The sequence below is a fragment of the Anabrus simplex genome, chromosome 2 (genome assembly GCF_040414725.1).
Source record: "Anabrus simplex isolate iqAnaSimp1 chromosome 2, ASM4041472v1, whole genome shotgun sequence".
Classification (NCBI taxonomy): domain Eukaryota; kingdom Metazoa; phylum Arthropoda; class Insecta; order Orthoptera; family Tettigoniidae; genus Anabrus; species Anabrus simplex.
The window spans coordinates 148,816,780-148,842,755 of record NC_090266.1 but is presented as its reverse complement, the minus strand read 5'-3'; the positions used below and the strand labels follow the sequence as shown (position 1 = coordinate 148,842,755).

Below are 25,976 nucleotides of genomic sequence, written 5' to 3'. Positions count from 1 at the left end.
CTTCAAGGGCAGTGTCCTGGAACGTGAGAGTTTGAGTATGGTGATGAAACTGGTGAGGAGGGCCATTACCTCGCCCAGGCGGCCTCACCTGTTATGCTCAACAGGGGCCTTGTTGGAGGATGGGAGGATCGGAAGGGATAGACAAGGAAGAGGGAAGGAAACGGCCGTGGCCTTAGGTGCCTGGAGGAGAAGTAGGAAAATGCGAAAAACCACTTCGAGGATGGCTGAGGTGGGATTCGAAACCCTTCTACTCAGTTGACCTCCCGAGGCTGAGTAGACCCCGTTCCAGCCCTCGTACTATTTGTTTTCAAGTTTCATGGCAGAGCCGGGAATCGAAACCGGGCCTCCGGGAGTGGCACACATTAACCACTACATCACAGAAGCGGACTAGTACTATAATGCTACCTATATGTTTATGTTAGTGCTGAAATCCGATTTCTTAGTTTACTAATGCTGAAAGCCTGAAAATGTAATGTTATTCTTTAATAGGGGAATCAGTCTAGAAGGAAATGTTGAAAGTGATGTGATATCTATCCAGGTTCGTTGTTATCCTAATACTATGGGTTACAGTACATTGCACGTATATAAAAGACGCCACTTACAAACTTGCTTGTTAATATCCGCGAATTTCTGCGGCCACAAAAGTAACTATTTTTCAAGAATGATGACATTTACACATGATAGATTGTCTGATTGTGCTGTTTTGAACCTTTCTTCTGTCATTTTGAAGTTATTCGCGATCATGAATAATAAACAATCGGCTTTTAGCAACGGCTGATGCACAACGGCTGGTAGAGCTCCATGCGGTACTGGATCGTGACGTCACAGCGCGCCGCTTACGTCAGAGGCCGTTTCACTCGCCTTGCGGAAAGGCACTATTAAATATTTTTTAATGGTAGAAAACAAGGCAACATACCACAATGTAATACGTTTACGTACTATTTCATTGGTGTACTTTTCAAAAAAAATATTTTTGAAAATGATGCATGTTCCCAATTGTGTATGGATTAGCCTAATTTTACAATCGGATGCCCTTCCTGACGACGCCAACCCTAGGTGGAGTGATGTATTTACTATTGCGTGTTTCTGTAGTGGTTTGTAGTATGTTCTGTTGTGCGTAGATGAAGAAGGTTATCCAGTCCCGGATCCAGAGTAATTAACTGTCGACTACCCGGTTAAAATCCTCAACCCGGTCGAATCCGGTGTCCTCTGACCAGCACGCTGATCATTCAGCCAAGGAGCCGACACTAAACAACTGGCAGGTTCGATCCTGGCTCAGTACGATAGTATTTAAAGGTGCTCATATCCCTCAGAACTCCTGCGGGACAACATTCCGGCACCTCGGCTTATCCGAAAAAGTAGTACTAGGACGTAAAACTAATAATAATTTACAAAAAATATGTATTCTAGAGCCGTGGGGTACAAGGTTTGAAGTGAACAATGGTGTAATAAAGTATCCCTTAATAATAATAATAATAATAATAATAATAATAATAATAATAATAATAATAATAATAATAATAATAACATAACAAGAATTTGTAGGATAAACAATTTGAAATAATTGTTGAAAAAGAGAACAGTTCTTCTTGTGATAATGATCTTAAACCACATAAGGTAACTTTCCTGAATAATTCACTTCGATTATCTTTGGAAGAAGATTACGGTAACGCCGATTTTTATTTGCCTTATGTAGCACCCTCTCAGACACGCCTTATAGCTACGATGGGATAGGGAAATGCTAGGACTGCGAAGGAAGTGTCAGTGGCATTAAGGTACAGCAGCCCCCGCATTTGCTTGATGTGAAAATGGGAACCACGGAAAACCAGCTATCAGTGCTGTCGGCAGTGGAATTAGAACTCACTATATCCCGAATGCAAGCTAAGAGCTATATACCGCGAAGCACGTAGCCAACTCGCTCAATAGTAGTGGTGATGTAGGACTGAAAGTCCTCATATTACTCCGTATCGTTGGCAGAGGGGATGGGGTGACTAGGAAATTCTAAATATTGTAGGTGTGGGGTTGGACAGCAGGCGTCTTGTAACACCGTTGTTCACTTTATATTTATTTTCAAAATGCTGGGGAAATGTGCTCAGTAGGATACAATGTAATAATGAATAGTGGTCTTGGTTTTTCGTCCTACCGACTACTTAGTACGGTTTTCGGAGAAGCTGAGGTGCCGGAGTTTTGCCCCGGCGGAGTTCCCTTACGGGCCGGTAAATCTACTGACACAAAGGTGACCTGTCTGAGCACCTTCAAATACCAAATATGGCAACTTGGGCTCAGAAAGCTAGCGCTCTACCGTCTGAGCCACTTAGTCAGACAGGATACATTTTTATCGTGTTTGGCTGCCAGTTCCTACCAGAAAATAAAAGTAGGCCTAATGTGCACGTGCTGGATTGTGCTACACAGGCAACGTAATTCTGCTAATCGCCCAAAACTGTGTACTTTAGTAAAAGAAAAGAAAATCTTATCTGAAATATGATATTTATTCTTCGTGTTTTCTCTACAATTTATGCAGTTTCATGCCACACACGTAGAGAGCATAATTTCTTCGATCTAATCTGTTAAAAGTATCGCACCGTATGCGGAAGAAATTATATGAATGGCGCTTAAACTATGGAGTCGCTATTTCGTCTTGGCACCACCCAGAGCGCTGTAGCAGCCACGTTAGCCACTCTATAGTCCTCTTTCTAGCTCGTTGGGTGATACTCTCTGGTGTTGTTCGCGCGTGTTCGACTTACCAATGCATGTGGAGAGGGTATGCGTATATTAATTTTTCTACGTTGTGAATTAATATGGATGTTAAGATTTACCGTGTGATCCAGATAAGACATGTTCATTCGCTTTTGACATTTCTCAACTTAATTATAGCATTGTATGTTAGTTGGGATCGAAAATTCTGGAGTTAACCTAGATATTTCCCGTGGAGAAAATATTATCTTGCGAGCTCATTTTCATACATTCACAGCTGTAGTTGCATAGAGACTTTCAGAAATGCCGGGCTGAGTGGCTCAGCCGGTAGAGGAACTGGTCTTCTGACCCCAACTTGCCAGGTTCGATCCTGGTATTTGAAGGTGCTCAAACGCGTCAGTCTCGTGTCGTAGATTTACTTGCACGTAAAAGAACTTTTGCGGGACAAAATTTCGGCACGTCGGCGTCTTCCGAAAACGGTAAAAGTAGTGGGTGGCACGTAAATTATATAACATAATTATACTTTCAGAAAATGCAACTTTGTGAGCTCACATTTTACGGTGATTTTCTCATAATATCGTTTGTGATGTCCCCAAAACTGATTTGTGATTTAAGAATATAGTGGAAGATTTTTCTAGGTGCCTATCAACATAATTAGAAGAACGTTTTGGATAGGCCTATGCCAGAGCACCTAAAAAGAAAAAAAAAAGATCTAGAAATTGCATTTGTGAATCTGCTGCTCTTACCATAAATGTGATACTGATATTAGGGACTATAGTACAACAACAAATTTAAGAATGTTCAGCCATGCACTGCAGTATGCCCCTCTCAATCATTGATCTGCCTTTAGGGCTGTTGCCCAATTGGCAGATTCTCAATCACTTGTTTACCTAGTATTTTCTTAAATGATTTTGAAGAACTTGGAAATTTAACAATAATTTCCCTGAATAAATTATTCCAATTCCTAATTCCTCTTACTATAAATTAATATTTGCCCCACTTTGTCCTCTTGAATTTCACCTTTATCTTCGTATCTTCACACTGTTATCTTTTCGATCTTTAAAAGCTCCAGTGAAGCTTATTTGTTTAATAATGTCATTTCACACCATCTGTTCATTGTCAGCTTGTACATCCTTCGTGGTCAAGCAGCTTGCCGCCATATCCTCAAGTCTCCCCAACTAAAAGTTTGCAACATATTCTTAAGACTAGTAATTTGTTGGAAATTACCCTGAACCAATCTCTCTGCTTTAGTTTGGCTGGTGTTTTACCAGATGTTTATATGCCCTCTTCTTTACCTCCTTACTACAACCCTTAAAAACTCTCATAACCATAAAAAGTAGTGTGTAATCATTTTTCACAACCTCGTTAATGTGATTACCCCTATGAAGATCCTTATATAAACACCTAATTTGGGCCACGTAATCTAGCTGTCAGCTTACATTGAGGAGATAGTGGTTTCGAACCCCTCTGTTAGCAGCCTTGAAGTTTTATACTGTGGTTTCCCATTTTCACACATGCAAATGCTGGGGCTGTAAATTAAGGTTACAGCCACTTCCCACTCCTAGCCCTTTCCTATCTCATTGTTGCCTTAAGACCTATTTGTGTTGGTGCAACATAAAGCAAATTGTAAAGAAAAAAGTGTTAACACCTAAGTACTTCAACCCTGTTAACACAGTAAATAAAACCGTTAGGACTACTCCTCTTGGTGAAACTTACAACCCGACTTTTCATCCCATTTACCATCATACTATTGTCTACTGTCCATCTCGCAACATTGTCAAGGTCTTTTTGCAGTTGCTCACAATCCTGTAATTCTATGCAGAACATCATCCGCAAAAAGCCTTTCCCGTGATTCCAGTTCTCTATTCATATCAGTTATGTATAAGAAAACGAAAACCGAGCATGTTCGCCGTACGGTTAGGGTCATGCTGCCCTGAGGTTGCATTAGGGAGATAGTGGGTTTGAATCTCACCATCAGCAGCCCTGAAAACAGTTTTCTTTAGTTTCTCATTTTCACACCAGCCAAATGCTTGGGCTGTAACTTAAGGCCACGGTCACTACCTTCCCAGTCCTAGCCCTTTCCCATTGTTAAACAAGTATCCCCAAAAACAATAATTACGGCTACTGTCTTGCAGGACTCACTTGTTAATCGTTTCAAGATCGGATAATGCTTCATCTACTCTAGTTCTCTGAGTTCTATCTTGTAGAAATGTAGCCAGATGTTCAACTGCTTTTATCTAGCCAGTTAGCCCTCATTTTTATCAGCAGTCTCCCATGATCTACCTTCTCAAAAGCATTGTGTAGTGATACAATCCATTTGACCTCCTTAATCTTAATTATCTGCTATATTTTCCTGAATTCCTCCATGTTTAGCCGCACTAGAATCAGCTTTCCAAAAACCCACACTGTATTCTATCAAACCTTTACTTCTCTAACACAGCTTCTCAGTTTTGTCGCTGCCCTCCCGACCATTTAAAATAAAGCAATTACACCTAGCCAACATTGGAAACAATCTTCGAGAACGGGACTGCTAAATTGGGAAGAAACTGAGAATGCTGCTATTCTAAAACTTTAAATTCATCGGCGTTTTTCCATCACTTATAACATGCATTTCACCTGGCACGTTGTCTCCTCTCAAACTTGGTTTCTCAAGAATTTTTGCTCCCCTCCGAGCCATTTGTGGTGATGGTGTTTCTACAAAGACAGACTGTCAGCCTGAATTTTCAACAGTGATTTCTTCTTGTTTTTGAATTGTTATCAAACTAAAATGTTTAGACTAAGAGGTCCGCAACCTCGCCATTAGCATTTATTGTTTCGTTTCCGCCTGTATCATTTATTTTTTCTTCTTAGTTTTAGCACACTTTTTGGATTCAATTATGTTATATATTAAACTTTTTTCACTGAATTTGTTTCAGCAAGTTATTTATTGCTCCATCTAGTGATGCAAATATAGTATATTGTTATTGTTTTTATTTCCGTCATGTCTCTTTTGTTTTTTGTTTTGTTCCTTCATTATGATTTTAGCACTTTTTAGCTTGTATTATGCAGATTACTTTAACCCCCCCCCCCCCCCCATTTCACTGAGATGGCTCAAACAAGTCTAAACATGTTTGAATTTTATTGCTGCATCTAATGATGGAATTATGTTTTGTATTGAATTAGGAGGATACATTTAAATTTTTTCCTTTGTAAAGTCTATCAAACCTGTTAGCAGTTTTAAGAAAGTGTCTCATAATCAGAAATAATTCTTTTCCATGTTTTACGTTCAACACATGTAAAGCTAAGTAAGCTGGCATGTAATTATTTGCTTTATGATTATCACCCTTTTGTTTGTACACTGGGGTTGACTATAGCAACTCTTCATTCATTTGGGGTTCCTTTGTGAAAACAGTAGTCAAGGAATTATTTCAGATACAGCACTATATGCCAACCCAATGACTTTTTGGTATATCTCCAGAAATCTTATCAATCCCAGCTTCTTTTCTGGCTTTGAACGTTTGTATTTTTTTAAAGATTAACCAGGCGAGTTGGCCATGTGGTTAGGGGCACGTGGCTGTGAGCTTGCATCCGGGAGGTAGTGGGTTCGAATCCCACTGTCGGCAGCCCTGAAGATGGTTTTCCATGGTTTCCCATTTTCACACCAGGCAAATGCTGGGGCTGTACCTTAATTAAGGCCACGCCCGCTTCCTTCCAACTCCTAGGCCTTTCCTATCCCATCATTGCCATAAGACCTATCTGTGTTGATGCAACATAAAGCAACTTGTACAAACAAAAATCCCACTGCTGACTGAATAATTCTGTCTTTGGTAAGTTCTCACATATATACTCTGCTTGTTCAGTAATGTAATGTCCTTTTTCTGCCTTAAAGTACCTATACATACACCTCCATTTTTCCCTAAAATGAATTTGACTGCCAGTTATGTTTGTCATGTTATCCTTAGCTGTTGTGTTGGCTGAATTCAATTTCTTAGAAAGTTTCTTCAGTTTCTCCTTACTTCCACATCTATTCATAACTCTACTTCATTCTAACCTGCACCTCCTTCCTAAACTCTTTTATTTCTTTTTTTGTAATGTAGTGAGTCTTTACTGTTTGTTACTAACTTTAATGGTGCATATCTGTTTTCACCTTCCTGAAAAACTACTTTAAAATCATCCCATAAAAACCAAACCCCATGGCACAACGGCCCCGAAGGGCTATGGCCTACCAACTGACCGCTGCTCAGCCCAAAGGCCTGCAGATGATGTGTCGTGTGGTCAGCACAACGGATCCTCTCAGCCGTTATTCTTGGCTTTCTAGACTGGGGCCGCCATCTCGCTGTCACATAGCTCCTCAGTTGTAATGACATAGGCTGAGTGGACCTCGAATCAGCCCTCAAATGTAGGTAAAATTCTCTGACCTGGCCAGGAGTCGAACCCGAGGCCTCCGGGTAAGAGGAAGGCATGCTACCCCTACATCGTGGGGCCGGCTAAAACCATCCCGTAGGCTGTTAATATTTTTATTTATAATTTTCACTTGTGATTACTTTTTTAAACTCTTCCATGCCTCTCTTATCAACCATATAATATTGCCTAATAGTTTTACTTTATAACCTTCCTTTCTATCACATTTATTTTTAACTACGACAAAAACAAGTTTGTGATTGCTTGTACCATCTGTCCCTTCAATTTCAGTATAGAGTTCATCTGGTTTCATCAGCACTATGTCTAGAGTATTTGGTCCTCTAGTTCAGGGTCTCTCAGAGTTGTGCACGGTGCAAAAGACGACTTCGCTTGGTTGTTTTTTAATGTCAAAAACTTCGTTTTTAGTCCGTATTGAATCCAGATTTACATTTAGGAGGGAGGGTAATTGTTTCCACCTGTTCAATACTACAACAATGTGACTTCATTAATACGTCACGTATTTATTAGATTTCAACATTGGGACCGAATAGGTGGAAAGAATTACCCTCGCTCCTAAATGTTCGCTTGGTTGACCAGAGTGGAGACTCCCACTCCTCGATTTGGAGCAGTAGCGCTGTCTCTCTCTTTCCTCACGCCTGTCTCGCTCGCTCCGCCTGTCTCCCTCTTCCTTACTTGCTCCGTAGCAATCCAAATCCGAGCCGAGCTTAGCCGAGTAACCAGGAGCTGAAGCGTTGGTCCGAGCAGAATGGGACCGATGCACTGTGCACAGGAACTCTGCACCTCATTTTGCACGCGTGAGGTTTTGGGCGTTCGAGAGGCCCTGCTCTAGTTGGTTCCATCACTTTCTGATTTCACTGTCCTTTGCAGATTAACTTAGCATCATGCTTTCTGTGATTTGCATTACTGTACGTTCCCAATTAACATTCGGTAAATTGAGATCACCCACTACAATAACGTTCCTTTCTGTGCCGTTTCTACATGTGGTGTTTCCCCTGGAAACCATGCCTTAAAGTCGGAAAAATGCATTTTTAGTTCATTTTATAATTAGATAGATAAATTTGCGTACATTTTTGTGAAAACTGGAAGTATCTAGCTTAAAAACTGACCACTTTATATAACTTTGAACTTGAAAGACAAAATTTATTGAATTTCGAGAAAATCATTTGGAAAATAGGGTGAAGTACTCAGACCATGTATTAAAGATTTAAGAAAGACTGATTTTTTCACCAGATAAAGGAATATCAGCTTTGCATAGTAAAATAATTTTAATTTTTAGGAGTTTTGTTCTCCGGAAATTAAATGTGTAAACCTGTTCAAAATTTTAAAAAAGTTAAAAAGGTTGTTTTAGTCTTGCGGCACTCATATATGCAGTTCTGTCTTAAGATGTAGGCCTACAAATAATATGTGTGTTTGAGTCATCACTCCATAGACTGGTTTGATGCAACCCTCCATGCCACCCTATCCTGTGCTAACCTTTTCATTTCTACGTAACTATTGCATCCTACATCTGCTCTAATCTGCTTGTCATATTCATACCTTGGTCTACCCCGACCGTTCTTACAACCTACACTTCCTTCAAAAACAAACTGAACAAGTCCTGGGTGTCTTAAGATGTGTCCTATCATTCTATCTCTTCTTCTCGTCAAATTTAGCCAAATCGATCTCCTCTCACCAATTCGATTCAGTATCTCTTCATTCGTGATTCGATCTATCCATCTCACCTTCAGCATTATTCTGTAACACCACATTTCAAAAGCTTCTACTCTCTTTCTTTCTGAGCTAGTTATCGTCCATGTTTCACTTCCATACAATGCCACGCTCCACACGAAAGTCTTCAAAAACTTCTTTTTAATTCTGATATCAATGTTTGAAGTGAGCAAATTTCTTTTCTTAAGAAAGCTCTTCCTTGCTTTGTGCTAGTCTGCATTTTATGTCCTCCTTACTTCTGCCATCGTTAGTTATTTTACTACCCAAGTAACAATATTCATCTACTTCCTTTAAGACTTCATTTCCTAATCTAATATTTCCTACATCACCTGCCTTCGTTCGACTGCACTCCATTACTTTTGTTTTGGACTTATTTATTTTCATCTTGTACTCCTTACCCAAGACTTCATCCATACCATTCAGCAACTTCTCGAGATCTTCTGCAGTCTCAGATAAAATAACAATATCATCGGCAAATCTCAAGGTTTTGATTTCCTCTCCTTGGACTGTGATTCCCTTTCCAAATTTCTCTTTGATTTCCTTTACTGCCTGTTCTATGTAAACATTGAAAAGGAGAGGGGACAAACTGCAGCCTTGCCTCACTCCTTTCTGGATTGCTGCTTCTTTTTCAAAGCCCTCGATTCTTATCACTGCAGACTGATTTTTATACAGATTGTAGATAATTCTTCGTTCTCGGTATCTGATCCCTATCGTCTTCAGAATCATAAATAGCTTGGTCCAATCAACATTATCGAATGCCTTTTCTAGATCTACAAATGCCATGTACGTGGACTTGTCCTTCTTGATTCGATCCTCTAAGATTAAACGTAAAGTCAGGATTGCTTCACGTGTTCCTACATTTCTTCTGCAGCCAAACTGATCTTCTCCCAACTCAGCTTCAACTTGTTTTTCCATTCTTCTGTAAATAATACGTGTTAAAATTTTGCAGGCATGAGATACTAAACTAATAGTGCGGTAGTTTTCACACTGGTCAGCACCGGCTTTCTTGGGAATAGGTATAACAACATTCTTCCGAAAATCGGATGGGATTTCTCCTGTCTCATACATCTTGCACACTAAATGAAATAACCTTGCCATGCTGGTTTCTCCTAAGGCAGTCAGTAATTCAGAGGGAATGTCATCAATTCCAGGTGCCTTGTTCCTATTGAGGTCACTCACAGCTCTGTCAAACTCTGACCTCAAAATTGGGTCTCCCATTTCATCAGCATCAACAGCATCTTCATGTTCCAGAACCAAATTATCTACATCTTTACCTTGATACAACTGTTGGATATGCTCCTGCCATCTTTCCGCTTTGTCTTCTTTCGCTAGAAGTGGCTTTCCATCTGAGCTCTTAATGTTCATACACCTAGATTTCCTTTCTCCAAAGGTTTCCTTGATTTTCCTGTATGCAGCATCTACCTTTCCCAGGACCATACAACCTTCGACATCCTTGCACTTCTCCTTCAGCCATTCTTTTCTGCCCTCTTCATTTCTAGCATTCTTGTATTTTCGTCGTTCATCAATCAGGTCTAGTATCTCCTGAGTTATCCACTGATTCTTAGTTGATCTTTTCTTCCTTCCTAACATTTCTTCAGCAGCCTTACTGACTTCATTTTTTATGACTCTCCACTCATCCTCTATGGTGTTTCCTTCAGCCTTTTCATTTAGTCCTTGTGCAACATGTTCCTTGAAACAATCCCTCACACTCTTTTCTTTCAACTTGTCTAGATCCCATCTTTTTGCATTCTTTCCTTTCTTCAATTTCTTCAACTTCAGATGGCATTTCATGACCAACAAGTTGTGGTCAGAGTCCACGTCTGCTCCTGGGAAAGTTTTGCAATCCAACACCTGGTTTCTGAATCTCTGCCTAATCATAATGAAGTCTATTTGATACCTTCCAGTGTCTCCAGGTCTCGTCCACGTATACATCCGTCGTTTGTGGTGTTTGAACCAAGTATTGGCAAGGACTAAATTATGATCAGTGCAGAATTCAACCAGCCGACTTCCTCTTTCGTTCCTTTGTCCCAATCCAAATTCTCCTACTGTACTACCTTCTCTTCCTTGGCCTACCACTGCATTCCAGTCTCCCATCACAATTAGATTCTCGTCACCTTTTACATATTGTATTAAATCTTCTATCTCCTCATATATTCTTTCGATTTCTTCATCATCCGCTGAACTAGTAGGCATATAGACCTGCACTATTGTGGTGGGCATTGGTTTGGTGTCTATCTTGACGACAATAATTCTTTCACTATGCTGGTCGTAGTAGCTTACCTGCTGCCCTATTTTCTTATTCATGATTAAACCAACTCCTGCATTTCCCCTGTTTGATTTTGTGTTGATAATTCGGTAGTCGCCTGACCAAAAATCTTTTTCTTCCTGCCAACGTACTTCACTTATACCAACTACATCTAACTTTAGCCTATCCATTTCCCTATTCAGATTCTCTAACCTACCACAACGATTCAAACTTCTAACATTCCACGCTCTGACTCGCAGAATTCAGTATCCATCTTCCTGATGATCGCCCCCTCTCGTGTAGTCCCCACCTGGAGATCCGAATGGGGGACTAGTTTACCTCCGGAATATTTTACCCGGGAGGAAGCCATCATCAGTACATCATTCATACAGAGAGAGCTGCATGTCCTCGGGAGTTAGTTACGGCTGTAGTTTCCCGTTGCTTTCAGCCGTGTAGCAGTATCAACACAGCTAAGCCATGTTGAGTATTATTACAAGGCCGTATCAGTCAATCATCTAGACTGCCGCCCTTGCAACTATCGAAAGGCTGCTACCCCCCTTTCGATGAACCATTCGTTAGTCTGGTCTCTCAACAGATACCCATCCGATATGGTTGCACCTGCGGCTCGGCTATCTGCATCATTGGGACACGCAAGCCTCCCCACCGCGGCAAGGTCACATGGTTCGCAGAGGAGGACAAATAATATAAGGATACAATAATTATAATAATAGTAGGCCTAGTAATGCTAATGTTAATAATAATAATAATAATAATAATAATAATGATGTTGTATGAGTCATCAGTCCGTAACAGCAGGCTTCATAGCCTGAGCCATACCGTATAAAACAAGTCAATAAATAAGTAAAAATAGACTGGTTTGATACAGCCATCCATGCCACCATATCCTGTGCTAAACTTTTCATTTCTACATAAATAATAATAAAAATAATGTTTGTTTTAAAAATGTTTCTGAAACTCGCACAGTATCCAGTTAATTAGTGATTAATAACTTACATTATTAATCTATGTTGTATCCTGTAATAACAAAACTGAATTGCTGCTCATTTTTCTGGAATATCCTTAATTACGTACAGCCTTTCCTTTTCTGAACACAATCAGTCTCGCTACTTGGCCCAGTCGCCTGGTCGATGAATCCCCTTTTTCTGCTGTGTGATTCTCTCGAATGTTGTTGAACAGATATTTCGTTCTTTCTGCAGTTGTGCCTTTTACGTCCAACTTCTTAGGTAGGTTCTGAGGAAGATTATTTGCCTCGCAAATCTTCAGAATTACAGTTTTGACAGTCCAATATTTGTTGGCATATATTGACCCTGGGTATATTGTTTTTCACAGTAAATTGACTGAAAGAAGTGATCTAAGGAACTCTTTTTATTAACCATGTTGCCAGTTGCATATTTATTAACAGCTCAACCAGTTTCTTTCGTGATGATAACAGCTTATATAAGTTTTGACTCAGCGGTGCTATCTGAAATGACCGAGACGGTTTGTCTTGCAGTACTTCCTTTTCATGAGACCAATTGTCCAGTCACAAAAAAAATTGTAGGCTATGTTGCACTGGCAGAAACAAAATTGTTTTTTATTCAAGTAAACTTGACAACTCTCCACACGATAATGTGCGATGCACTTGTCAGTGTGAAGAAACAAAATCACAGCACTATGACCGGGCTCCTGTGGAGGTTGTCCACCTCACTTAAAATTACCTGTTATAAAATATACAGCCAGGTAAATGTCTATAATTGTAATTATACATTATCTTGATGCACAAGCTGGTTAATTTATATTTTGGTACAAGAAGACAATGCAGAAACTTCATTCAAGAAACCATACCTTAAGTCTCTAGTGTTAAATTCCCATTTTGAAAGACTGCGCAGCTTTTTTCCAAGATTATTTTGATGATTTTTCCATATGGTCACGTCACTGTCACTCCTTCTATTACATAATTCAAGGATCAGGCTAAAAATTGATATTTCTTGCCTTTCCTGCCTTTTTCCGTCGTAGCGCAAAACTTTGTCATACGACTTAAGGTATGTTTTCCTGGAGAGCATCACATATAAAATCAAATAATTCTGCATCAGCGCCAGCACCTCCATTTACAGGTCTGTTGCCTGGCCGTTGGCACAATGAATTCCCCCTTTCTGCTGTGCAATGCTCTTGAATGTTGTTGAACAGATATTTCATCCTTTCTGCAATCATGACTTTTACATCCTACTTCTTATGGAGGTTCTGAGGAAGATTATCTGCCTCGCTAATCTCCACAATTAGAGTTGGACAGTCCAATTTTTGTTGACATGTTATGTCAGGTTGTCCACCTCACTTAAAATTACCCGTTATAAAATATGCAGCCAGGTCAATGTCTATAATTGTAATGATACATTATGTTGATGCACAAGCTGGTTATTTCATATTACCTGTAGTGATGAGCCTTCACCTAAGGTCTTGTGTTCCACATCCGTAACATTTTTTTTTTGTGGCTTTCAAATTATTCTTTCATCTGTATGAACACTCCAGTTCCATGAGAATTTCTACATCCATAATATCACTTCTCAGCCATGATTCAACTCCTATTGTATATCTGGTTTATATATATTAAATTATTTAATTTTGTTCCTTTCTTTATAATACTCCTACAGTTTAACACTAACAATTTTTTGTCATCCTTACTTGACTTCCACCCCCTCCCCCACCCCATACTGTCATCACTGCCCCCTGATCTACACTATTTTCCTGAGTATTCCTCCCTGTGTCTCCTGCAAACAAACTCCATAACTTTGTACCATTGCTGTTCAGATGAAGGCCTTATGAGCATAGATTGCATCTCTTGTCCACCCATTAGGATCTACAGTTCACTCCCAATTTTCCACATACCCACTCCTTAGTCGCATTTAAATCCCTGGTCACGCTGCAGTTGGTATATAAATCCCTCCTACACAGTTTCCCCTCAATAATTTCTGTTTCCTTAAACTTCTCCTGTGCTGTCATAACCAGATCCCATACAGCCTGAACTGTGTTTGTACCTATTCTTAACTTGCTTACAGTTTACCCAGAACAATCCCCAAGGCTCTAGTTCCCATTTGGATTGATTATATCATTCTGAATACAGCTTCTTATACGTATTTACATATGTGAGCAGTCAGCACTCTCGTACATACCTCTATTTCTAATTTTTGAAATTCATATATATGATACATGATATATGATACATTCGCTTCCATCAATGATATCAGGTCAGTCACGTGTCGGTATAAGTCCAGGATCCGCTGGCACGGGTGAGCACGGGCTCCGGGGCTGCTGCTCGTGCATCTGTATGACGTCATGTATGACGTGTTTGGCGAGTTGATGTTCGCAGACCAAGAGTAATGTTATTTTAGGAAGAGTTTCCTCTTCTAGGTGCCATTAATTTCTTTTGGGTGCACTAAGTTATGCACCATAATGATTAAAGGAAATAAGTGAATAATTAACATTAAAGTAAGCATTATGATTTCTACATGGATAACAGATAACTGAAATGGAAGGGAGGTCCTTTTTGTGTTATGGTTAGCATTTGTTTGACAGCGCACATGTGTACAGTTTTACTCCTTTCAGCCATTTTTTGACACTGATGCCATGTCATTCTGGAATTTGCAAGGGAATAGTTCTGGTATATCTCAGATTGCTGGGTTGAGTAGCTCACAATCTCACTACAGTTGTATTAAAATAGTTTTGTCTATTATAAGCTATAAATTTCATTTTTGTTCTGTATTGAAGTCCAGTTATAAGAAATAAATTGACAATATATCAAGTAAGTGATTTTACGTCAGTCTTGTAATATCCACTCCTGTTTTTTTCAGTGTAGTGAGATTGTTAGGTAAAAGTCAGTATGGACCAAAAATGACTAATAAAACTGGTCAGATTAATTTATTTTGAGTAGCTCTGGCCTTACGACTCTGAGTTGGCAGGTTTGATCCTGGCTCAGTCCGATGTATTTTAAGGTGCTCAATGCTTCAAATTTATGTCTGTAGATTTATAGGCAGTAAATGAACTATAGAGCGAGTTGGTCGTGTGGTTAGGGGCGCGGGTGTGAACTTGCATTAGAGAGATAGTAGGTTCAGACCCCATTGTCGGCAGCCCTGAAGATGGTTTTCCATGGTTTACCAGTTTCACAGCAGGTAAATGCCGGGACTATACCTTAATTAAGATCATGACCGCTTCACTCCCATTCCTAGCCTTTTCCTGTCCCATTGTCTCCATAACCCCTATCAGTGTTGGTGCGACGAGCAGCATTAAAAAGTAAAAGAACTCCTTCGGGGCAAATTTCTGGCACCTTGGCGTCTCTGAAAACCATAAAGAAAGTAGTGAAACATAAAACCAATTACGTTGTGGTTAAGATCTCAAATTAGGAGTTCCCCACTTACCATTTCCAAATGCCAACAAAGCTGTCAAAGGACCCAACAAACAAATCTATATTGCTGAAGTCAAGACTACCTTAAAGCAAATCCAGCCTGGAAAACATATTGGCCCAAACACTGTTGTTGCAGCAAGTTTCTCTTAGCACTTTCAAAGCTGGCATGTTGTAGACTGGGTAGCATTGCTGTTCACTCAAATTATTGAAGAGGGACAAACACTAACTTACATGAAATAGAACATGGTAGCACTTCAGAAAGCATACTGATGTCACCAGACAGTGGTACCAACTATAGTTACAAACACAGGTTGCAAGATGAAGATAACTTTTCACTGTTGGTTTCTTTACAGTATAAGAAATTAGACTTTGTTTAGATTTGTGTATGTATATTAATTTATTGCCATTTGTTTATTTTCAGCATATATGCCAAGTGAGGTGAGGCATAGGGGGTTAGAAACCTTATCGTTCGATTATCTTCAACATAAATGTGAAGCAAGGCCAGGAGGGTTAGTGGGTCCCCAGCAGTCACAGCGAATGCTTGTACATCTCTTAAGGTAAAATTGATAACATTCAACTTCCTAACATAAGTATTTTTAGTTAACGAGGCCTGCTGATGTTTTACCCAGTTGATATCCAACTGGGCTCTGTCCTAACAATGCTGCTGTTCTTACTTGTGAAGGACACTGTTATGGTAGACCCACACCAGCCAAGACCGTGGACCCTTCTTTGTGTTGAGATCATCATGCTAGTACTTGAAAACAAACTTGGTCTACAACGCTAAACCCAAGAATGATAGGGACAGCATGGGCTATGACTCGACAAAAAGAAAACAGACTGTATGAAATCCGACCCACACAAATTTGGGACAGTTCCAGTTGTTGGAAAGAACTACAGCAGATGACTAAGTATAAATATCTCGGGTCCGTGCTTGCTGATGATAATCAACTTATCTAAGAGATAAACATGAGGGTTATGGTGACTGGATGAAATGGCAAATGACAATGGACATTGTCTGTAATTGCTTAATGAAGGACTACCTGAAATCTGTGACCACTCGTACATCATATATCCTGTAGCGCTCTATGGTACTGAATGTTGACCGATTATGAAAAGGCAGTCAGCTGTCATAACCAGTGTGGATGGTGCCTGTAATATAAATGTAAGAAAACAATTTGGAATTGGAAGGATCAGTGAAGAAATATATAAAGGTTGACTTTGATGGTTTGGGTTGTATTGTGAGCTGAGCACATGTGATTGCAAAGATATACTACACTCTGGAAGTCATCTAAATGAGACCCAAGGGGTAAGCTCAGCAAGGGGTTCTTTCTTTATTTATTTATTTTTTTATTTTTTTCGTATAAGGGACATCTTTGAGAATCTGATGAAACCCTTTAAAAAAATGAAAAAAACACATAAACCCAACTTTGTAGGCAATGGATATATTTTATTTGATTGAAAACTGATTACCTCATACAGTGCGATTTGCACAAATTAAACAGTCTTAATCAGAAATTATCTTTTTTTTTCAGTCTTTATTATTAATGAGCGAGTTGGCCATGCGTGCAACTGTAAGCTTGCATTCAGGAGACAGTGAGTTTGAACTCCACTGTCGGCAGCCGTGAAGATGGTTTTCTATGGTTTCTATTTTCAAACCAGGCAAATGCTGGGGCTGTATCTTAATGACCTGGCTGCTTCCTTCCCACTTCTACCTCTTTCCTATCCCATCGTTGCCATAAGACATAATTCACATCGCTTGCATTCATAAGCAGCAGCCAGCCAGTTACAAAATATTGTATTGAAAACACATAATATAAACAGATGAATATTAACTGTTTAACTGTGATGCTTTAATTATTACTTTGCATTGTTAAGAATAAAGTTTCATAAATACCGTTCTGCTGTCCACATTAAAATTATTCATCATCATCATCATTTCCCTTTATCCAGCTGTAGCCGGGTAGGGACAAATATGGTTCCTCTCCACTTTCTTCGGTCTTTTCACCACTCCTCCTCCAACACTGTGTCCCAGTCCAGGTTTCTTTCTATAATGCTGCGTTGGATGGTATCCTTCCATCTCAATCGTGGTCGTCCACGGCCTCTCCTTGCTTGGATTTGCATTTCCATCACCTTTTTTGGCATTCTTTCGTCGCTCATTCACTTTATGTGCCCAAACCATCTTAGTCGGCTCTTCTCTATTCTATCATTCATTTTTTCCACTCCAATTTCTTCCCGGATTTTCTCATTCCTTATTTTGTCTCTTCGACTCTTCTGTATCATACTCCTCAAGAATTTCATTTCGGCTGCCTGTATTCGACTCTTATCCTTCTTTGTCATTGTCCAAGTTTCTGTTCCATAAGTTGTTATGGGTACGTAATACATCTTGTACATAGTATCCTTTGCTTCCATTGGCACATCTTTGTCCCATAACATATTTCTTACACTATGATAGAAACAACTTCCAGCTTGAATCCTTTTACTAATCTCAGCATCCAGTCGAGCATTCTCCATTAATTCACTCCCCAGGTATTTAAACGTTTCCACTACTTCCAGGGGCTTGTCTGCAAGTCTAATCTGACCTTTCCCTTCTTTCTCCCCTCTAGTCATAACAAGAGTTTTACTCTTTTCTACACTTATTTTCAATCCACATTCTTCAATCTTCCCATTCACCACATTCAACTGTTCTTGAACCTTCCTGTCGTCTTCTCCCCAAATCACAATATCATCTGCAAATAACATCATATTCATTTCTCTTCCTCCATATGCTGCTTTTGCTGTTCTCATGATGTCATCCATTACTATTGTAAACAGGATTGGTGATAGAACACTTCCCTGTCTCAGCCCTTTAGTTATTTTGAACCAACTTGTCCTGCCAACTTGTGTTTGCACACAACTACAACATTCCTTATACAATGCCATGATCATTTTTATTAATCCCTGTCCAATTCCTTTTTGCACCAGACTGTCCCAAACTTTCGTCCTAGGGACACTGTCATATGCCTTTTCAATATCAATGAATGTCGTCACCATATCATTCCCGTACTCCCAATGCTTTTCCATTAGTTGTCTCATAATGAAAATGGGCTCTATTGTTTACCTTCCACTTCTGAAACCAAACTGATTTTCCTGTATTAAAATTATTAGTGAATAGAAATGTTAATTACTTGGTTTTCATGGACTCCCTGAAGCCCATCCACAGACCCCCTTGGGGTTCATGGGGCCCTGGTTAAGTACCCATTACCTAAGCAGTACACTGGGCTGATGCCCTGCATGGCAACATGAAGAGTTTAAATCTACCCCATGACATGGCCCATGAATTAATTAAATGGAGACAGCAGAGACTCTGACATGGATCAGACAACATTGAACATGATTATGTATCATTCATCTGGTAGTGTATGTTCAAGTAAAATGTTCATAACTTATTCCTGTGTCAATGTAAGATCAAGAAGTGATTTCATATTAGGAAGTATGGGAGCTTTTCCTTTATTAGTGGCAACACTGTTACCGAGCAAGTAGCTGCAATGTTTGGGTCTTGTAGCTATCAGTTTGCATTCAGGACATAGTGAGTTCGAACCCCATTGTAGGCAGCCTTGAAGATGGTTTTCTGTGGTTTTCCATATTCACAGCAGGCAAATGCTGGAGCAGTACCTTAATTGAGGTCATGGTCACTTCCTTACCACTTTTAGCCCTTTCCTATCCCATCGTCGCCATAAGAACTGTCTGTGTCGCTACGACAGAAGAAAAGCTTTTTGGCAGGTTGCTGGGTGTGGATACAATCCAGACAGTTTAGTAGATAGGCTGAGAGACAGGCATAATGTCTTAGACTTTCATATCCTGAAAGACTGCCTTGGCATGATAAAATATGCATCGCAATGGGTTCTGCACACTTTGACGGAATGTCACAAATGGCAACGATATGATGCTGCGCAAACTCGGTTGGAATGCTACGAGCCCGAAGGAGAGGTTTTTCTCTGCTGTATCATAAAAATTGATGAGACATACTCCTCATCGTATGAGCCCAAACTGTAACGACAGTTCATTAAGGGTCACCAAGGAAGTCAAAAGTGTGTCAAAACCCCGGCAGTGTGAAGGTGCTGGTGATACTGGTGTCTGACTGTAATGGAGTTAACCCATACTGTACCCCAAGAACAGACCATGAATGTGTTACTTTTTTTTACTCTGACTGACATTCAATAGTAAGCATTGACATTTTATGCAGGTGCCTCCCATCATTTTGCAGGACAATGCTCGGTTGTGTGTCATGCATCAGACTCTCCAAATTTATATGCTTGATGGGGTTGTGAAGTGCTTTATCATCCTGCATACTTCCTGGATTTAGGCCCGTTTGATTTTGATTTGATACTGAAGATGAAGGAACTGTTTTGTGGCATGGGTAAACAACTGAAGGCTGGTTCTACCACTTAGGGGTAAAGTAGCGCGTAACATGCCCTCCACGTAAAAGGATATTCACAATTACAAAGAAGGATATTTCCGTTCGACCACTCCCAGGTAGAGCTATCGGCAACATAAATCGTTAAGCGGCGCGTAATTTATCGGCCACTTCGAGGGCCCGATAAGGCTCTATCTTAGAAAGACTTAATAACAACAAGAAATCTTCCACCTTTTTGATACTTATATTTGCATTTTGGCAAATCAGTTAATCATACACAGTACATGTTTTGTTCTTTTTTAGAACATCTTCAGCTGTTTGCATTGCTGAGGTGATTCACGAAGTTTCTCTCTTTAAGAACATTCTAATTAGGTACCTTATTTCTTCTTAAATACTACTAAATTGAAAAGAAATTAAATAAAATGAATTAAAAACAATGATGGATGGTTGAATAGGTAGTAAAACGAGAGGAAGATGGATCTACTTATAGTTAGCCTATTTTAAAAAATTATTTCTATTCGTTTGAACAGATAACATAAAAATGTTTCCAGCACTTTTATCATTAAAATATTCTGCTTGTCTTCTAATAAAAAGTTTTTGAAAAGATACGACTTTCAGTTTGTCACTGTTCTGAATATTGCTATGTATACAGACCACTCCATTTGCACCATACAGAGAAGAGGCGCTGCTACAAGGATACTATGACATCCACATCATTGGCAACGGGTTCCTCGCAATGCTGGGAATTACACTGAGAGACTGTAGATATTTCACTCAGCTATCACTTTCATATTGATTATAATTAATGGTTGCCGTTAAGAAAGAAACCGCCATCATCTGCATTTATTTCTCTAACTGCATGTTGAAGATTTAAGATCGTTTCTTAATCTACTTATTTTGATCAGGATTGGCTGGTTATGATGAAAATTATGATTTAAACCAATTGTTTTGTTGAACCAGTATGTTTATTTTTTATTATTTATTCCTGCTATTTGTACTACTTTATTATTCTGTTATTGCAACAACAATTACTCTTTAAACAATTTTAACAATTGTCCATTGTTAAGCCAGTATCCACCCAGCATCAGTTGTACTAGTTCATATCTATGTTTTATGTGTTGTGGTCTTTCATTTACTTTATCAGTCAGTCTGTACTGATGTTCATTTAGCATGGTTGTCCAGTTGGAAGATTCCATTCAGGACCGGTTCGACCATCTGCTGGTAAACTGGCTCGCAGCTGCGCGGTAGGTAAACTACCTGGAGGTGTAAATCAGCTGGTACATTGGCTTGCGTGCCAATCACCTCCGATCAAGCGCTAGGTAACTACCCGGAGCTACACTAGTGTCCAAAAATTAGCGTAAGTTACGAGTAAGCAGGGCAACAGGAAATAGACGGCAAATTGCACGACATATGCACCTGCCAACCTTACGCGTTCGCTCTGTATACGAAAGGAGTGTTCTCTACTTTGACTAGCGGCATAACCGCAAGGTAAACACAGCCAGTGCCTGCGCCCCATATTCCCTCAGTTGTGTTTGCCCTGTTATAGTGTGCGGAGTTTGGCCTCGTGGTGAACATGACAACATAATGGCACGACGACGCCATTTGGACCCCGGTTTGCAGGATAGAATACTTGGCCGCCTGGAAGCAGGCCAGACACAGACTGAAGTCGCCGTATCCTTGAATGTGCCACAAAGTGTCATTTCCAGGCTTTGGAGACAACTTCAAGACACAGGAGATGTTAGTCGTAGCCCAGTACCGGGTCGACCAAGGGTAACCACCCCACAGCAGGACCAATATCTGGCCATAACCGCCTGACGAAATCGGAGTGCACCTGCAAGACGATTGTCGGCGGAGCTTGCAGCCGTCTCTGGGATTGCCGTTTCCCAGCGGACTGTGTACCCGGAGGCTTAGAACAACAGGGATATTTGTCAGACGTCCAGTGGTGTGCATCCCACTCACTCCAGCACAGAGACAGGCCCGTTTACTATGGAGCCGTCAACATCGAAACTTGACCATGAATGAATGGTGGCATGTGCTCTTCACAGATGAATCCCGCTTCAGTTTGCAGAACGATTCCCGTTGCACATTAATCTGGAGAGAACTGGGTAGCCGATACAACCTCGGGAACATTGTGGAACGGGACCAGTATGGTGGTAGTGGTGGAGTCATGGTGTGGGGCGGAATCATGTCAAATGACCGTACGGACCTGCACATCTTCATGGGTGGTCCGAGGAACACTGTTAATGCTCGGAGATACAGGGATGAGGTACTGAGATCACATGTTCAACTCTTCAGAGGTGCGGTTGGTCCAGACCTCCTCTTAATGGACGATAAAGCCCGACCGCACCGCTCTGCTCTGCTCTGGTGGATGAATTTCTGGCTGGGGAAGACATTGCATGGACTGGCCAGCGAGGTCTGCGGATGTGAATGCTATAGAACATGCCTGGGATGCATTGGGGAGGCAAATTGCATCATGTCAGCCTCCACCAAGGACCCTCCAAGACCTTTGCATTGCCGTTTCCGAGGAATGGGATCGACTGCCAGAAGAGCTCTTGGACCATCTGATAGAGAGCATGCCACATTGCTGCAGAGCATGTGTGGCCGTTTGGGGTAATATTACAACCTATTAACAGCATATTTTGTTGTGGAAGACATTGTCAAGTTTTGTTAGTTGCTGTCACAGGTGTACCTTAGCTATCAGAACATTTCTGACTTTTTTTTGGATAAGTAGTGAGACATATAGTGCGAGATTCAGCTTCCGTTTGTTCAGCAATCCGTCTGTCATTCCTATCAGGCAGTATGGTCTCGTTTAGTAATTATGCTTAACTTTTGGACATTAGTGTAGACACCGTTATACGGGTTTGGCTAGACTGATTTTAAGCAACTTCTCGCTTTCGAGTGAGGTGGTATATATCGTTAGATGTATGAAGCTCATTTTGATTGCCTTGTTTTCCTGTGTTTGCATGTGCTGATAATCACCCAAGAAAGCTTAATGAGGGGAGTCTTAAGAGTTACGGACGATTTATGTCAAGCTTTCATGATTCTAATCTCTGAGCTTCAAAATCAATACCTAATTGGGATTAAAATCTTGAGATTACATTTTCTTACGCCAGTTATAACCTGTCATGCAAGGCAGCATTTTGGAAAGTATTCTTGTAGTGGATTGGTCAAGTCGCTCGCTCCGTAATAGAAGGAACACAGGTTCTCTTCATCTTTCTATTTTACATTTAAAAAATTATTTTCGTTCCCTGCCTTGTTCTCTCTATTTTACGCGCTTCCATATACGTATATACACACACATCTTCCTTACGGACTTACTGCCTTTGAGCATTCTATCTGCAGGCTTCTGGGAATTAAGTATCTCCACGATCCTCTATTTGCAACTAGCTCTGTGACCTCGTTTAGTTCAACATGCTTCCATTTATTGATAATGCATTTCATTCTAATGTTTAACTTTATGAAGATAAAGTTGGAAGATACTGTAAATGTAGAACTAATCGGGATAAATATCCATTCATAGGAAGAGGACTTTGGGAATGGAATAGTTTTCAATTTCTTTGAAATCGTTTATGAGAATACTAGGTTAGAGAATCTGCTACCTGGACGACAGTCCTATATGCTATATGCTTTACTACTGAAATGATTGGAATTTATCATAACATCACCTTCTATAATAATAATAATAATAATAATAATAATAATAAAAATAATAATGGGCCGATGACCTTCGATGTTAGGCCCCTTTAAACAACAATCATCATCATCAATAATAATAATAATAATTTCGTGTGGCGATTTCTAGCCAGGTGCAGCGCTTGTAAAGCAGATCCTCCGATGAGGGTGGGCGTCATTTGCCATGTTTAGATAACTGCGTATTATTGTGTTGGAGGGTAGTATTATGTGTGGTGTGTGAGTTGCAGGTATGTTGGGGGCAACACAAATACCCAGCCCCCCGAGCCATTAGAATTAACTACTGAAGGTTAAAATCCTCGACCCAGTCTGGAATTGAATCCGGGGCCCCCTCAACCGAAGGCCAGTACACTGACCATTCAGCCAACGAGTCGGACACTTTCTGTAAGTAGCACACATATAAAGCGTTTTCCTAGTAGACATAATATTATTATTAAACATTTCATTACTGAGCTCGATAGCTGCAGTTGCATAAGTGCGGCCAATATCCAGTAATCGGGAGATAGTGGGTTTGAACCCCACTGTTGGCAGCCCTGAAGATGGTTTTCCATTTTCACACGAGGCAAATGCTGGGGCTATACCTTAATTAGGGCCACAGCCACTTCCTTCCCATTCCTAGGCCTTTCCTATCCCATCGTCACCATAAGACCTATCTGTGTCGGTGCGACGTAAAGCAAATAGCAAAAAACATTCATTTAAATATATTAACAAAAGAATGTATGAAAAGAGGCATACAGATGAATACAACACTAATAATGAAACTAATAAATATTCGGCATGATGAAGACTCGAACCTGCATACCTTATATTACGAAGCGAGCCCGTTAGCCATAACACTATGTGAATGCTTGGGGTAATTGAGATACATATATTTACTTACATCTGGATTCTGAAAACTGAAAAATAAAAATTAGAAAATTAAGGCCCATTTGAGATGATTTCCAAATAGGTTTTGATTTTATATCCTTGTAAAATTTGTGACAGCTTGACGTATGTGTGTCCCTGACGCTGTCGATGCGAGAGGCTAGTGTGTCTGTTGCAACTCAAGGTAAGCATTAATGTTCAATTTCCTGCAGTGCAATATTGATAGCTGTTACGGTATCATGCTTTTATCAATGTACTAAGCTAATATAAGCTATATGTCACCAGAAATACAGCTAATAATGTTAGGCTCTCAAAACTTTGCCGGCGGGTAAAGCCTTTGCAAGAAATCGGCTTCATTTTCCGTATCAAATACTATTTACAAATACTTAATAACAATTAAAAATCTTCCACCTTTTTGATACTTATATTTGCACTTTGGCAAACCAATTAATCATACACAGTACATGTTTTGTTCTTTTGTAGAACATCTTCAGCTATTTACATTGCTTAGGTGATTCACTAAGTTTATCTTTTTAAGAACGTTGTAATCAGGTACCTTATTTCTTCTTAAATACTACGTAAATTTAAAATAAATTAAATAAAATGAATTAAAAACAATGATGGATGGTTGAATGGGGTAGTGAAAGGAGAGGAAGATGGATCTACTTATACTTAGCCTATTGTAAAAAATTATTTCTATTCATTTGAACAGATGTTATAAAAATGTTTCCAGCACTTTTATCATTAAAATATTCTGCTTGTCTTCTAATACAAAGTTTTTGAAAAGATATGACTTTCAATTTGTCACTGTTCTGAATGTTGCTGTGTATTCACTTCATTTACTCCCTCCAAGGTGGCTGCTATTTGTTTTAAATTTACAAAATGTAGGCGTGGATTTTGACGACAACAACAACAACAAAAACCTTAGTTGGAACGATCATGTAACAGGTATATGTCAGCGAGTGTTTTATTCCTTACATTCCCTTATAAAAAACTCAGAGATTTACACCCCCAAAATGTAAGAAAACTGCTTATCCAAAGTATGGTAATGCCAATATTCGACTACTGTGACGTAGTATACAGTAACCTGAATGCCTCACTTTCCATCAAGCTCCAAAAGGCACGTAACGCATGCGTTCGATTTATTTCAGATATACCAAGGTTTAGCCATATTTCTCCCGCGTTTGCTAGGCTTTCATGGCTACGCTTAAGAGAGCGACGAAATTTACACACTCTTTCCCTGTTACATCATATACTGAACCTTAACACACCTGAATACCTTGCCACACAATTCCATTACCTAGCATCACCTTCTAGTATTCCTACCAGATCATCGTCCACCGCACTACTAAGCATTCCCATTCACCGCTCAACTGGCTACAGTAGATCATTTATAGCCGCCGCCAGCCGAATTTGGAATTCCCTACCCGCTGAAATTAGGAGCGTGTCAAACCACACCCGCTTTAAGAAACTCTGTCAAACCTGGTTAATGAATAATAATGATTTCTTATAACATAGTAGGATTAGATCATAGCTAAGTATTAGATTAATTAAAACATTTAATTGCTACCTTAAGATATTAAACT

The 25,976-nt window shown here is 39.9% G+C and overlaps 1 protein-coding gene across 4 annotated transcripts in view; it reads left to right on the top strand.

Annotated features, from left to right (window-relative positions):
- Positions 1-2,701: 2,701 nt before the first annotated feature.
- LOC136863943 (ribosome biogenesis protein SLX9 homolog) overlaps positions 2,702-25,976 on the top strand; it is a 66,293-nt gene continuing 43,018 nt past the window's right edge. For 2 of the 4 annotated variants that reach the window (XR_010859230.2, XM_067140391.2), the window contains exons 1-2: positions 2,711-2,761; positions 15,865-16,000. The gene's annotated coding sequence lies outside the window, so the exon portion shown is untranslated. Of the gene's footprint in view, positions 2,762-15,864; positions 16,001-23,756; positions 23,911-25,976 lie in introns of all 4 variants that reach the window. The other 2 variants (XM_067140393.2, XM_067140392.2) reach the window with 2 other exon arrangements.